Source organism: Nuphar pumila, chromosome 5 (assembly GCF_984573655.1).
Source record: "Nuphar pumila chromosome 5, dmNupPumi1.hap1.1, whole genome shotgun sequence".
Lineage (NCBI taxonomy): Eukaryota > Viridiplantae > Streptophyta > Magnoliopsida > Nymphaeales > Nymphaeaceae > Nuphar > Nuphar pumila.
The window spans coordinates 90,326,560-90,340,127 of NC_143253.1; the positions used below are offsets into that span (position 1 = coordinate 90,326,560).

The 13,568-nt window shown below is 35.0% G+C and overlaps 1 pseudogene; it reads right to left on the reverse strand.

The window, feature by feature from the left end:
- Positions 1–10,670: 10,670 nt before the first annotated feature.
- LOC149837800 (uncharacterized) lies at positions 10,671–12,395 on the reverse strand (annotated as a pseudogene).
- Between the last annotated feature and the right edge of the window lie 1,173 nt (positions 12,396–13,568).

Sequence of the window (13,568 nt, forward strand, 5' to 3'; positions counted from 1 at the left end):
CATGCGTTTGGACTAAACAAGTGATGAGGTCCATCCATTTAATGGATTGGATCTCTCACTTTGAGAGTCAAAAGCAAGAAAAATAATGATTCATGCCCATTTGAGTGTTTTTGTTTTTTTTATTTTCATATTCCATGTAGGTTCATATTTAAGTATTGCATTCACTCTAGTCTCATTATTCATCTTGTTCATTTTGTATGGTTTTTCTTTGTATTTAATTTAGAATCTATAAGTTGTATTTATAGCCATAATACCATCATTATTTCATGTGCGAGTTCTCATTCATAAATTTTGAAACTTTTAGGTTAATTAGGTTTACTTGTTATTAATTTTCTGCCAAAAATTTGATTTCATTTGAATTTTATAGCCCCATTAAATAAATCCTAAACCGAGTTTGGATCCTGACCCTTCTAGAAATTTCAAGTTTTGTTTTAGCAGACAAGAACCTCTGAGATCTCCTAGATCGACGGTCTGAATTTACCTCAAAAAAATACAGTGAGTATTTGTTAGAGATTATTGGTTTTTAGTACTTTACTAGATTTTTCTAAGTAGTTTTGGTCCCTACTAAAAATCGATCTTCCGAGACCCCTGGGAAAATCTCACTTTTCCTTGTCAGGGTCTAGAACGACCCTAATCCACTGTGTCTGTTCAACCCATAGGATGGATGTCAAAACTTACAACATAGAAGTTGTTCCTAACCCTTCTCTCTATCATTTCCCAAATTTTGAGAATTTTTAGAACAACCTAGGTATTTTTCCCATAATTAACTTTCTTGTCTATTAGATTCCAATGTCTGAGAATTTCAGAGATTCAATCCTCTGCTCTCTCCCAAACCATAACTTGAATCTCAATACTGTAAAAAGATAAAATCTTCCTCTGTTTGTCAGAAACATTTTCCCAAAATTTCATCCATTTTCTCATCTGTATGCTATTTTGCTCATAATGTTTCCCGAAACATGTTTGTTTGCCCTAAATCCTACAATCACCAGATTCTAATCCGACTTGCCGGAGCTGTCCAGCTTCGACCATAGGTCAAAACCAGAATCTGTAAAAGGAAAAAATCTTTGCATAACTGTCCTCTATCACCCCATAAAATTTGAGAATTTTTTATGGAAGTTTAGTACCCAAAATTCAATTTAGAATTAGCATTTTAGGCAAAATCTTGTTTTTTGGGATTTGTAATTATTTTTCATATTAAAAAAATAAAAAAATAGATTTTCGAGCTTCATTCTGTTTTTATGTTTAGTCTAGGTGCCCATACCAAATTTGGCTCAATTCCAAGTTCATTTGCTTTGTATGATAGTTTACTTTTAAATTCAGAAGCGAAAATCAGGCGAAAATCAAGTTAAATTCTATATTTTGTGATATTTTTGCCATTTTAGGGTTTTTTTTCATGTGAATAAGAATATAATATCACATTAGGGTTAATTTCAATATCATTTTCATTTCAAATTCTCATTTTTGCAAAATTTATTTTAGAAAACCCTGGTTTCAAGGCCATAGTCTTGTTATTAGGGGCATTTTGGTCATTTTGACCTCAATTTTGAAATTTCAATCTTTAATTTTCTAAATTTTCAGGCATATAATCATATTGCATCATATTATGTTTGATTTTATTTCATTTGATTTCCAAATTTCCAAATTTTACAAAAATTCTTTTAGAAAACCCTGATTTCAAGGTCATCAAGGGTATTTTGGTTATTTTTACTCTAATTTTGAATTTCCAAGTTTATTTTCAATATTTATTCATTATTTATCATGTTTATATCAAAGGGGGTATGATTTTGGGTTTATATCTGAATAATATCTGATAAATTTCCAATATTTTTGGATAAATTCAGAAAAACCTACATTTCTGTGTTAACATGTTTTCTAGTTTTGCAGAAATTCAATGTAATATCATATGTAATAATTTGGAATAAGAGTTACTTTTCAGCTTAGAATAGAACTGCATTGCATATAGTTTAATTTCTATAATTTTCAATATCTGATGTATGATACATATGCACATTTTCCAAATTCACTATGGTTGACACGAATGGCACATGCACAAGATCTTAGGGAGTTCACGAATTTGGTGGGATTCGTATTTATGGCCATAGTCAGAATACAAAGAAAACCAAGATTTGTGATCTTCGTATTAGCCACATTCAGCCTATACTTAGGCTAACTTAAAAAATGCACTACATTTCTCCAAATTTCAAAAGGATTTTCCAATTCCTCAATGAAATATATTTCAAATTCATATTCATTCATTCATTCAATTGCATCATTTTCAAACTCTTTTCTCAATTTTATTTCAGAAAAATCAATTTTCCCAAAAATTTCCAAGTCTTTTCCAGGATTTGATTTTCTCAGAATTCTGAATTTTCAAATGAGATTTCAAAGTATTTCCCAAGTTCAAAATCATGATTTTCCAAGAGTTCTACATTCTCAATTTCATGTTCAAATCTCAAAATCGATTCTCTCAAAGATCTGATTTTTCTGAGAACCCATTTTCCATTTCAAAAATCATTTTTCAATAAACTTCCTGACTTTCTCAAGATTCTCAAATCCATTTCCTCATAAAAGCAATCCAAATCTCAAAATCAATTTTCCCAAAGTTCAAGTTTTCTTGAGAATCAATTTTCTCTTCAAAAGTCATTTTTTAATGCAATTTTTGATTTCCAATGAACTTCAATAATTTCCCCAAGAATTTCATTTTCAAAGCACTTTTTCAATCATTTTCCAAGCACATCTCAATTTTCTAAGGCAAACATCATGTTTCTCAAATTTGCATATTTTCAAAAATCCATAGCACATGCTTGATTCTCTGTGCATTTTAGGAAAATAGAGCATAATTTAGATAATTTAACTTAGTCAAAGCACACATTTGATCATTGGTTCAATTACTCCTGGTAAAGGCGCCAGGAACGGTTGAACCTCATACCGACAGGCGGATCCCATTCCACGAAATTTTCCCGCAAATTTTCAAAAACAAAGGCGAGTAATTTTCAAAACCATTTTCAAAACTTTGGTCGAGTTTGACTCGCAGAATCGTTTCTCTCACTCTCGCAGAGGGAGGGGGAAAAATTTTACGACGATAACAGTCTTCAGCCAGATGTCCACCACTATGGGCAGACCCTGTGGGAATGGCCAAAACTAGTCTATGGTGTTCCCTGTTGAGAGAAGAAAAAAATGTTTGTAGGCTTAAAAGGAGAGAGAAGAAAAAGATGCTTGTAGGCTTAAAAAGAGGGCCCAGTGGGTCCACCTTACACAGTCTTGCAACCATATTTTTTCTCGTATTTTAGTTTTATAAAAAAGGTATTTTTTTGTTTTAAATTTGTTTACAACATAAACCGACCGAAGTTCTATCTTAACTATGTCAGAAATATATCCTGCATTTGAAAAATATCATGATGAAATAGAGTATTTTCAAAGGGCAGTATAAAAACCCAAAAAGCATGGAGTTTTCAAAATGTACATCACATTTTTTTCGACAATAAAACTTATCTTGCAAAAAATGTGTGCTACTATAATTTTTATTTACGCATTTATATATCTTTATATATTTTACATGCTGATATTTTCCCAAGAATTTTAAAAAACAGACAACATTTTCTAAAATATGAAAGATTTTTCCTTGAGAATTTCTTGAGAATAAGATTTTGTTGGATCCAAGTATTGGATCCAGAGTGTGGTCATTGGATCTCACAAAAGGAATCCTATGACCACTAATATAGCAGGCTCTTGAAATGCAGCTATATGTAACAACATATGGTTATGGAGGTGGTTATCAGACTGTAGGGCATTATTTTCTAAGATTGGTGGTGGATCATATCAATCTTCTTGGGTTGCCTATATTGTTGATGCTGTGGCAAAATAAAAATACTAAGAAAAAAAGATTTTGACAAGAGGTTTGAGGTGTGTCACATCATGCACATGCTCAGATGCACATACATGATGTCATGAATGCATGTGAAATAAGCATAACACCATGTATGCATGTGAAGTTAGCACACACACATATTTGATTGAAATAGTGCATGCAGAGTCATGTTAACACCATAGGTTCATAAAATAACACCTTCAAATGAGTAGGTATGCACCGTCTGCAAATTTACTTGATAGAATGCAAAAACCATATAGGCATACTCACAGTTGCACGTACACATACTCCCAAATTGATTATACATGTACAAATTGGCAGCTAGAACAATGATTTTGCATGCACAATAGCATGATTCTATTCTCATAACTTTGTTTGAGGGATTTTAAATCCCAGATCTGTGCTTGTGCTTGAGGGTTTCAGAAAATCCTAATCATGCTTTGTTTTGGGGTCTTTCAAACCCCTAACCCAGTCATTGTCATCGTCCTGTGCATCGTTCCGAGCAATGCATTAAAAGTTGATGGTGCTTCAAAATGTCAAAAAGGAAAGGTTCTAGTGTCGGTCTGTCGGCCAACTGCCATGATCGAAAATCCTCAACTATGGACTGATCCTCCTTTGTGATGACGAAAACCTAGCCCTCAATTCATAGGAAGATGTTATATGGCATGTTTTATACGTAAAACCACTACACAAGATCGTTGGGTGGGGAAGATTAAAAAGAAAAGAAAAGGGGAAGACGGTTCCCCGTTTGTGGAACCGCCTTCCCCATTTCATCGTGGGAGGGGGAATGAGGACAAACCTCACCCCCCACGATTGACGAGTGGGGTGAGGTTTATCCTCATCCACCGTGAGGTCCCTATAAAAATCCCTCACGGTAAGCCCTTCACCCCATCGATACACAGAGCGAGAGCGAAAGCGTGAGGAGAGAAGAAAAAAAAATGAGAAAACGAGAAAGAGTTGCGTAGAGAGGGGGAGGACCTTACAGGAATTGCCATCGACGACCACCGTCATTCTTCCCCTTCTTTTATTTTTTTGGTTGTTCATAGGGCCGGTAGCCATGGCTACCGGTGAGTTACAGAGGAAAGAAAAAAAAATAAGAGAGAGAGACAGAGGGTCGGCTTTGGTTGTCGGCCCCTCTGCAATAGAGGGATAAAAATATCACAAGAGGTTGTACACCTTCCGCCCTATTAGTAACTGACTTGGGTCGGTCTGGGTGTGACCCATACTGAACTAGGCAGTCTGGGTCGCACCCAGACTGAACCAAGTAAAGAAAAAAAAATCAGTAGCATCGGACCGAACCGATCTAAACCGAACCATTTCGGACTAAAGTGGTCTGACTTGATTAGACTAAATCGATTTGACTTGATCAGACCAAACTAGTCTGGGTATGAACCAGACCGAGTCGAGTTTGACTGGGTCTCGGTTCTCTGTTTGGATCTAGTCTTATCTAGATTAGACAGAATCTAGGTCCAGTTCAATCCAATTGGTCTGGACTAATCCAAATTGAACTGAATACAAATAAATTTAGGTTTGGATCCTGTCTGATAAATTTGAATCTAGATCAAAACTGGATCTGGTTTAAATCAGTGCTGGATCCATATCAGAACTGGATTTGGCTCCAGATCAAAGTTGGATCCAGATCAAAGTTGGATCCAGATCCAACTATAGCTGAATGGATGAGTTCTGGATCCAGATCAGAACTAGGTCTGGATCCAGCCTCACAGTTTTGGATATAGATCAGAACTAGATCTGAATCACGTTTGTGATTAGTTATGAATCCTGATAATCGAATTAAGTTTTTAAACCAAACCCAAATGGATTGAGACTAGGTTCAGTACACCTAGTACTTTAAACTCATACCGAACATGTTTTGACCTAAGATGAGTCAAGTTAAATCATAAGAGTTGAAATAACCAAATTACCCTTGTGTGTACTGATGTGACTTTGATTATTTGGAAATTTTATAAAAAGATTTTCAATAATAGAGAGTGAAAATCGTCCATCAAAATGTAAAAACGGACTTTCACTGTTGTAGTAAGTTGGGTCAATCCACAGGAAACCGAAATACTTCAATATTCATAATACAATCACACTTTATTAATAATCAAACATAATGTTATTGAACATTACATGACATACATGAATTCATGACACTAAAAAATAAATAATTAAAAATGAAATAACAATTAGAAACTCTACAAAACTACAAGAGCATTTGGCAACATCAATTGATCTTCTTCTACGGGGTATGCCTTATATACTAATCTTTGATTTGAAGATTGTGTAAACCCTGCAGCCACTACAAAAAAAACAAATGTTAGAACCTTAACCAAATAAAATAAACAAGGCAACAACTAACTATTGCAAGTAGCAATTAAAGACTTAAATAGATATGCTAACTACTATGCACGGATGAAGACCTTAACACGATTTCTAAGTTGACATATGCTACTGCTAAAATTATATCAGACCTATGTTAACTCACATGCATAACCGAAACTTGTTGAACATGAAATGAAGTGCACACTAAAATTTGTTAACAGCAAGTTAACACCTAATGCTAATATGAATTAATTCTAATGCTGCTAAGCAAAAAATAAAATGCATACACTCAGACCTTCTAAACTATCACACGTCTCTAAGGGGATGCACACAAGCTGGGTGTCGGTCAAGAATGAAGAACATGTGGCTGATGTGTGTCCCTTCAGGAAAATATATTAAAATTACAAGTAAAACTAAAACACTAATTAAAATAAAAAGAAATAAGATAGGCATATCCCACTAACTAAACTAATTAAATTCAATATCCAGAATACACCCTAAAATTAATGGCACGTTAGCTAATTAATGTGGGGCCTACTCAATTGACGTTTAAGGGAGGGAGAAGAGTTTGGAGATAGGAAAGAGAAATGGAGAAGTTGGTGTGTGAAAAAGATAAGAGAGAGAGAGAGAGAGAAAGAGAGAAAGATTGACACATAAGAGGAGGGCCCATACATTTTACTAACCTAAACCTACCTTAATTAGGTTTGACAAGAGTTACAAACAAAACTTGACTCTAAATAATATTTTGGCTAAAAGTTAGGGAACCATAGCTAACTTTATCTACCTTTTTTTAAATACATAACTAAAAGATCCTATAAAATAGGAAACACTTTGACCTACGATTTTCAACCTTTGGAATTAAATCTAAAGTTACCACATTTTACCTAAAGTAAATCTATATTAATTACTTAGATGGCAGTTACAAATTTAGAAGTCTATGAAATGTGGATTTGCAATTAACGCCTTAGACATTCAAAATCTTCTAAAAATTTGGAAGCAAACCCACACCCCTACTAATTAGGAAACAAAAGATTTTTTTTCATTTTCAAACCTTAACTAAAATAAACTAGCCCTAATCAACACACTTCAAGGAGGTTGACCTCCTTAAAGGCTAACTACACCAAAAAAAATGGCTTTTGAAATTTAACCTAATCGACACTTGCTAAAATTTACTCACTAAATGCAGCTGACAAAAATGCCCTTCTAAAAAGAATTTTGAACTATTAAAAGAAAATCTACAAGGCTAACACAACTATAGCGTAATCTGTATATCACTAACTAACTAATGTAGGGGTATAAAATGACTTGACACAAAAATCATGGATAGCTAAACTAAAAAAAAACTAAGCTAATTTAACTACTTTGACTAAATCTATTCCTAACCTAAATGCAATAAATGCACAATTAAGAAATATCTAAAATTAACTAACTTACCTAAAATTTAGAACTTCAAGGTTCAGCAATAGCTGACTCCGTCTATGGGGAAGATGACAACCATTGTTGCAGCTTGAAATTAAAAAAAATAATAATAATACAAAACAAGTTTAAGTAAAATGCAAAGCTAAAAAAAGAGTTATTTTCTAAACCATGAACTACTCTAAACTCAACCCTACAACAAACAACAACAACAACTACGCCTTCATCCCAAAACAATTGGGGTCGGCTACTCTAAACTAAACCCTAAGCTATCAAATTATGGGATATATGGTTCTCAAGTTGCTGTAAAAAAATCAGAACCTAAAAAAAAATTCAATATCAAGAACGACTAGATTAGAGCTAGTCGATTTTTAGAAAATCACCCAGCCTTCAATCGAAGGCTATATTTTGCACAAGCTTGATAGAAATTAAAATTCAAATACTATAATCTTCTCTTTTTTTTAAAATAACCAGATCTGCAATAAAATGGAGGATCTTGACACACAAAATTTTGAAAGAAAGACACACGATTTTTATAAATTTTTATCCTAAACTACGAAAGGGATGCAAGAAGGCTTACTTTTCATAAGCCTGACGAGTGTAGGTGCAAGAAGAGCAGACCATGGCATCCAATACACTCCAAAGACGCCCTTCAATAGCTGCTTCAATGACTGCAAAAGTTCAGCAGGGTTCACGATGGCTGGGTAGAGAAAAGAAGAGCACAAATGCCCGTAAGAGGAAGATCTGACCGTTAGATACAAGAAGGCCGATTGGATCTTAGATAGTGCTTGATTACTCGAGCACAAATCATGCCATTCTTCTACTAAATCTCTGAAAAAACACAACAACAACCATGAAGAAAAATTCACAAAGAAATTTAGAGAAATGAAAATGAAGGGATGAAGAATGATGGATTGATAGAAAGGAAGATTTAGCTGGATTTTTGACAAAGAACACGTAGGCTAGATGCAAGAAAAAGTGAGGATTTTTTCCAGCAGCCATGAACAAGAAACCCCTCTATAGAAAACATGTTCCATATGAGGAGGTTCAGAAAGCTACTTTTTAGAAATTTTCAAAACACCTCTTATATTTCCAAGAAATTCATTTTCACTCAAAAACCTTTCAAAATTGCATTTGGCCTAAAAACGCGTCTTTATGTTGAGTTATTTGGAAATATGTAAAACATGAAGTTAGAAGGATATGGGTTTAGGAATGATATTAGGATCTTGTCTGGTCCAAAACCCACAATGCTAATTTTGGGTCGGATTTGGACATGATCCACTATCAATTTCGCTCCAAAATATTGAAATGCTTCTAACTTCTTCATTTTAACTCTGTTTTTGCTCATATTCGAAACATAGCTCCATGAACCTTACAATGACCTAATCATTGATTTAAATCATGAAATTGCACTTTGATGCATGTAATTAATGACTCAAATATGTTGTATTTCATGCATCATCAAAAACCCCATGCTTGCTCGTTGCTAGACCTCGAGCAACGCTCCAAACATAAAAAAATACTCTACTTATTATTAATATAAAAAAATTCAGAGATTATCAAATCTACTAAACATCAAAAAACTATTCTAACTCACTTTTGCAGGCATCGCGATTGCATTTAGCGCATGCAATAAGCCCTTTCAACCCTAGGGTTTCACCCGTAGAGGACGAGTGTGGTTTCATGAGGATTCCAGTGATGCTACTCCCAAACATCATTACAATGCATTTCATCTATTTTATAAAAGTATTGAGCCTAAAAGAAAATCAAATTTTTAACTTTAATATGTCATGCTTATGTAGGACTGAACATATAACAACAATTCACGCCTTCACACTAGAAATATTTTTCTTAAACCTCACTAAAATTTGCAATAATTTATATATCAATAGCAGGAAATCAAACATAATCATGTCAACACCCTTTCATTCATGATTGTATAATTTATGTATGACTTTCTTTCTTTTCTAAGGCAGTGTTTTTCTTTCGTTCACTCTTTTTTTTTCGTAATGAGCTCTACATCTATCTCAACCCTAACAACTTGTCACGTTATTAGGCTTGGAATATTAGTAGTATTTGTGTAGCCCCTGCCTTGTGTAATGTTAACACCTATTAAACTTTCTATTGCATTCTTGTAACGAGCTTTGGGCCGACAGCTCCCAGACCAGTTGGCCTTAGGGTACCAGGTGTAAACACCCTTCAGGCTTACTTGCTCAAACACAATAGGCCTCACTAATGTCAACTAGGTATGGTGTTCATTCACCTAGTGACTCATGTTCATAGAGTGGAAATAAATCAACTATACCTCTACCCCACTACATGAGTGCACCAGATAAAGAGGAACAACTACACTTGCTCTTTTCTTAATTTTTCACTGATTTTAATTCACGGGGTCATACATGATTATACAAGAACTTCACTTAGGTGTTACATATTCTTATGTTATCTTTTCATTGAAAGTTACATAAAAAATCATGCATTTTAGCTTGGTTTTCGAAAAAAACTTCTCTATGGGGCTTAAAATTATTAAAATATGTTAAATTCTCCATCTAGCACTCCATACAAAGCTAAAAATTGGTTTTTGTAACCTCAATTATGCGAGTTTTTTTTTTTCTTTCAAAAATGAATACATGGACTAATTTTTTTAAAAAAATTATCCCCTCCATGCTTAAACAAGTGTTGTCCTCAGCAACACTCCTCCATGCTTAGACTAATGCTAATATCAAGAACAAATAATGCATGCTGACAACAATAATTAAAAAAAGGAGAAGGAGCAATACAACCTGATAGGATATAAAGGTCCTCTATGTACCCACACACCACCACAATGCACACTTCGATGCTTTGTTTTCTACTGGCTTGTAGATCCTTCAATTCGTCCAACTGTCTTCAAAGATCTAAAACTGCACACAATCTGGCTCAAAAGTTTAGATAAAATGCCAATGATATTCAATATGACAAGAAAGATAAATAAAAATAAAATAAAATAATGACAAGCAAACAAAACTCACGAATAAAAAACAATCTCTATGCTGATTATTTTACAACAATCATCGTGCCATCCTCACTCATCAATGAGGTCAATGATATCGCAATCCTCTGACTGTGGGTCTCCAGAAATGTAATGCTTTAATCTTTGTCCATTCATAGTAAATTTGAATTGAGTGGAAGGCTCCTGAATTTCTACTACTCTAGATGCAAAAACCTGCAAGATGACATACAGTCCATTCCATTTTGACCTCAATTTTCCTGGAAATAGCTGCAATCAAGAGTTAAAGAGCCAAACTTTCTGACCGGGCTCAAACACCTTCCTACTAATATGTTTGTCATGAAATATCTTGGTGCGAGCCTTATAAATCTTCACACTCTCATATGCATCATTTCTGAGTTCTTCCAACTCAGATAGTTGCAAACGACACTCTCTCCCTGCCTGATCATAATCATAATTCATCTTCTTGATCGCCCAGAATGCTCGATGCTCAAGCTCTACAGGGAGGTGACATGCCTTTATGAAAACCATGCGGTAAGGAGATATTCCAATGGGAGTCTTCAATGCAATCTGATAGGCCCATAGTGCATCATTAAGATGATGCAACCAATCTTTACTATTAAGGCGATCTGTCTTCTCTGAAATCTTCTTGATCTCTTTATTAGATACTTCAACTTGACCATTAGTTAGTGGGTGATATGGCGTGGCAAACTTGTGATGTACAAAGTATTTCCTCAATAAAGAAGCTACTTGAACATTTCAGAAATGCTTTCCACCATCACTAATAATCATCTATGGCATCCCAAATCCGCTAAAATTATTGTGCTTAATGAACTTAAGCACCACTTTATGATCGTTGGTTTTGGTCGCCATGACTTCCACCCACTTACACGCATAATCCACCGCTACGAGAATATATTAGTAACTGAATGATGGAGGAAATGGTCCCATAAAATCAATGCCCCAGATATCAAAAATCTCAACAACAAGGATCGATAGCAAAGGCATCATATCTCGTAGTGGCATACTCTCTGTCTGCTGACAGCGAATGCAACACTTGCAAAAATCATATGCATCCTTGTAGAGGGTTGGCCAATAGAATCCGGACTGAAGAACCTTGGCTGTAGTCTTTTGACTGCTGTAATGACCTCCACACGCAAGGGAATGACAAAAAGTAAGAACAAATTGAACCTCATCCTCTGAGATACACCTACGAATTACCTGGTTGGCGCAATACTTGAACAACTCTGGTGGGTCCCAGTAATGGTACTTGACTTGCGCAAAAAAATTATCTCTCTCATTCTTCGACCACTGCACCGGCATCTGTCGGGTCGCCAAATAATTAACAATGTTTGTGAACCATGGGCAATGCACAGACTTTTCTGCCATAAGTTGTTCATCCGGGAATGAGTCACTGATTAGTGCTTTATCTGAACCAGACTCCACAACCAACCGTGATAGATGATTTGCTACTACATTTTCACTACCCTTCTTATCTTGAATCTCGAGATCAAATTCTTATAGCAGCAAGATCCACCGAATCAACCTGGGTTTAGTATTTTTCTTGCTGAGTAAATATTTCAATGCGACATGATCCGAATAGATAACTACTTTGGACCCCAACAAGTAAGATCTAAACTTGTCGAGGGCAAAGACTACAACGAGCAATTCCTTTTCAGTTGTTGTATAATTCATTTGGGCATCATTCAAGGTCTTACTCGCATAATAAATAGCATACGGCTTTCTATCAATTCTTTGCCCCAAAACAGCCCCAATAGCCAAGTCTGATGCGTCGCACATGATCTCAAACATCAATGTCCCAAAAATTTCAGTTGACAATTGCTATATTTAAGAAATGCTGATTTATGATCATATTTCATTAGCTCATCTACTTTCAAGTTTTCGCCTCCATGAGATCCAAACAGTAAACCAAAATGATAAAGTCAGATAAAGAGTTTCCTGTATAGGAATCAAAGCATCTAAGACATTCATACCATCGTAATGGACCATATTAGAACAGAGCACACAAAATTTCAGCAGCGACAAGGCATCAAAGAAAATAGATGGTGGGTGACTCTGAGTGTCACATAGTATATACATGTTGGTAAAACACAGACTTCATGAATTAATAAAAAGAAAGAAGCAAACAACTTGGTTTGGAAACACACTGCCATTAGTGAGCTAGAAACATTAAGAAAACCCAAAAGAAAATATTCTTGCAATCTTTGAATCATGAACATGAGGGGCCAGGGGAGAGATGTACACAGTAGTTTTAGTGTACATCATATCTGCTAATGGAACCTAATCCACTCAGGTATATTGAAAATATCATGCTTCGAACCAGAATTTATTATTTGTCGACCACTGTACAATTTTCAATATGGTGAAGGGACCTACATGAGAAATAAAGCAAAGAACTCATTGTCATGGAAAGAGTATATAACCTGTGGATGGCAGATACAGTGTGAAAATACGAGCATCAATTGGTGAAAATTAGAGCGGACAAATACCGGTTTAGAGTAAGAGAAACAAAGCTACCATGCAGAAAGAACGACTCTGATTTCTGGGAGTCACCTTGTGGGAGAAAATGATTAGTGAATTATGAAAAGGTGATCACTTTAATCCACGGAATGTCCATGACAGTTTAAGTGGCCATTATGAATGCCTGGAGCATGTTCTCGGTTGTGTGCTTCCGCTTTGATGAATCTCCTTATCCAAATATGCTGATTAGGCAACTAGAAGATTTTTTTTTATTTCAGTGGTAAATAAGCTCAACCAATCTTTGGTTCATGATGAAAATCTCTTCTCCACTTCATTATATGTTGGCGCGTGCAAACAGGTTTTGATGTGTGAGGCTCTCAAACCAATTTGATAAGAATGCTTGTTTGAACCATGGTAGCTATGGACGTTTGTAATGTGCAGACAACAATCAGTGAATTAGCTAAAAGTTGCAGATGGTTTTGCAGAGAATCA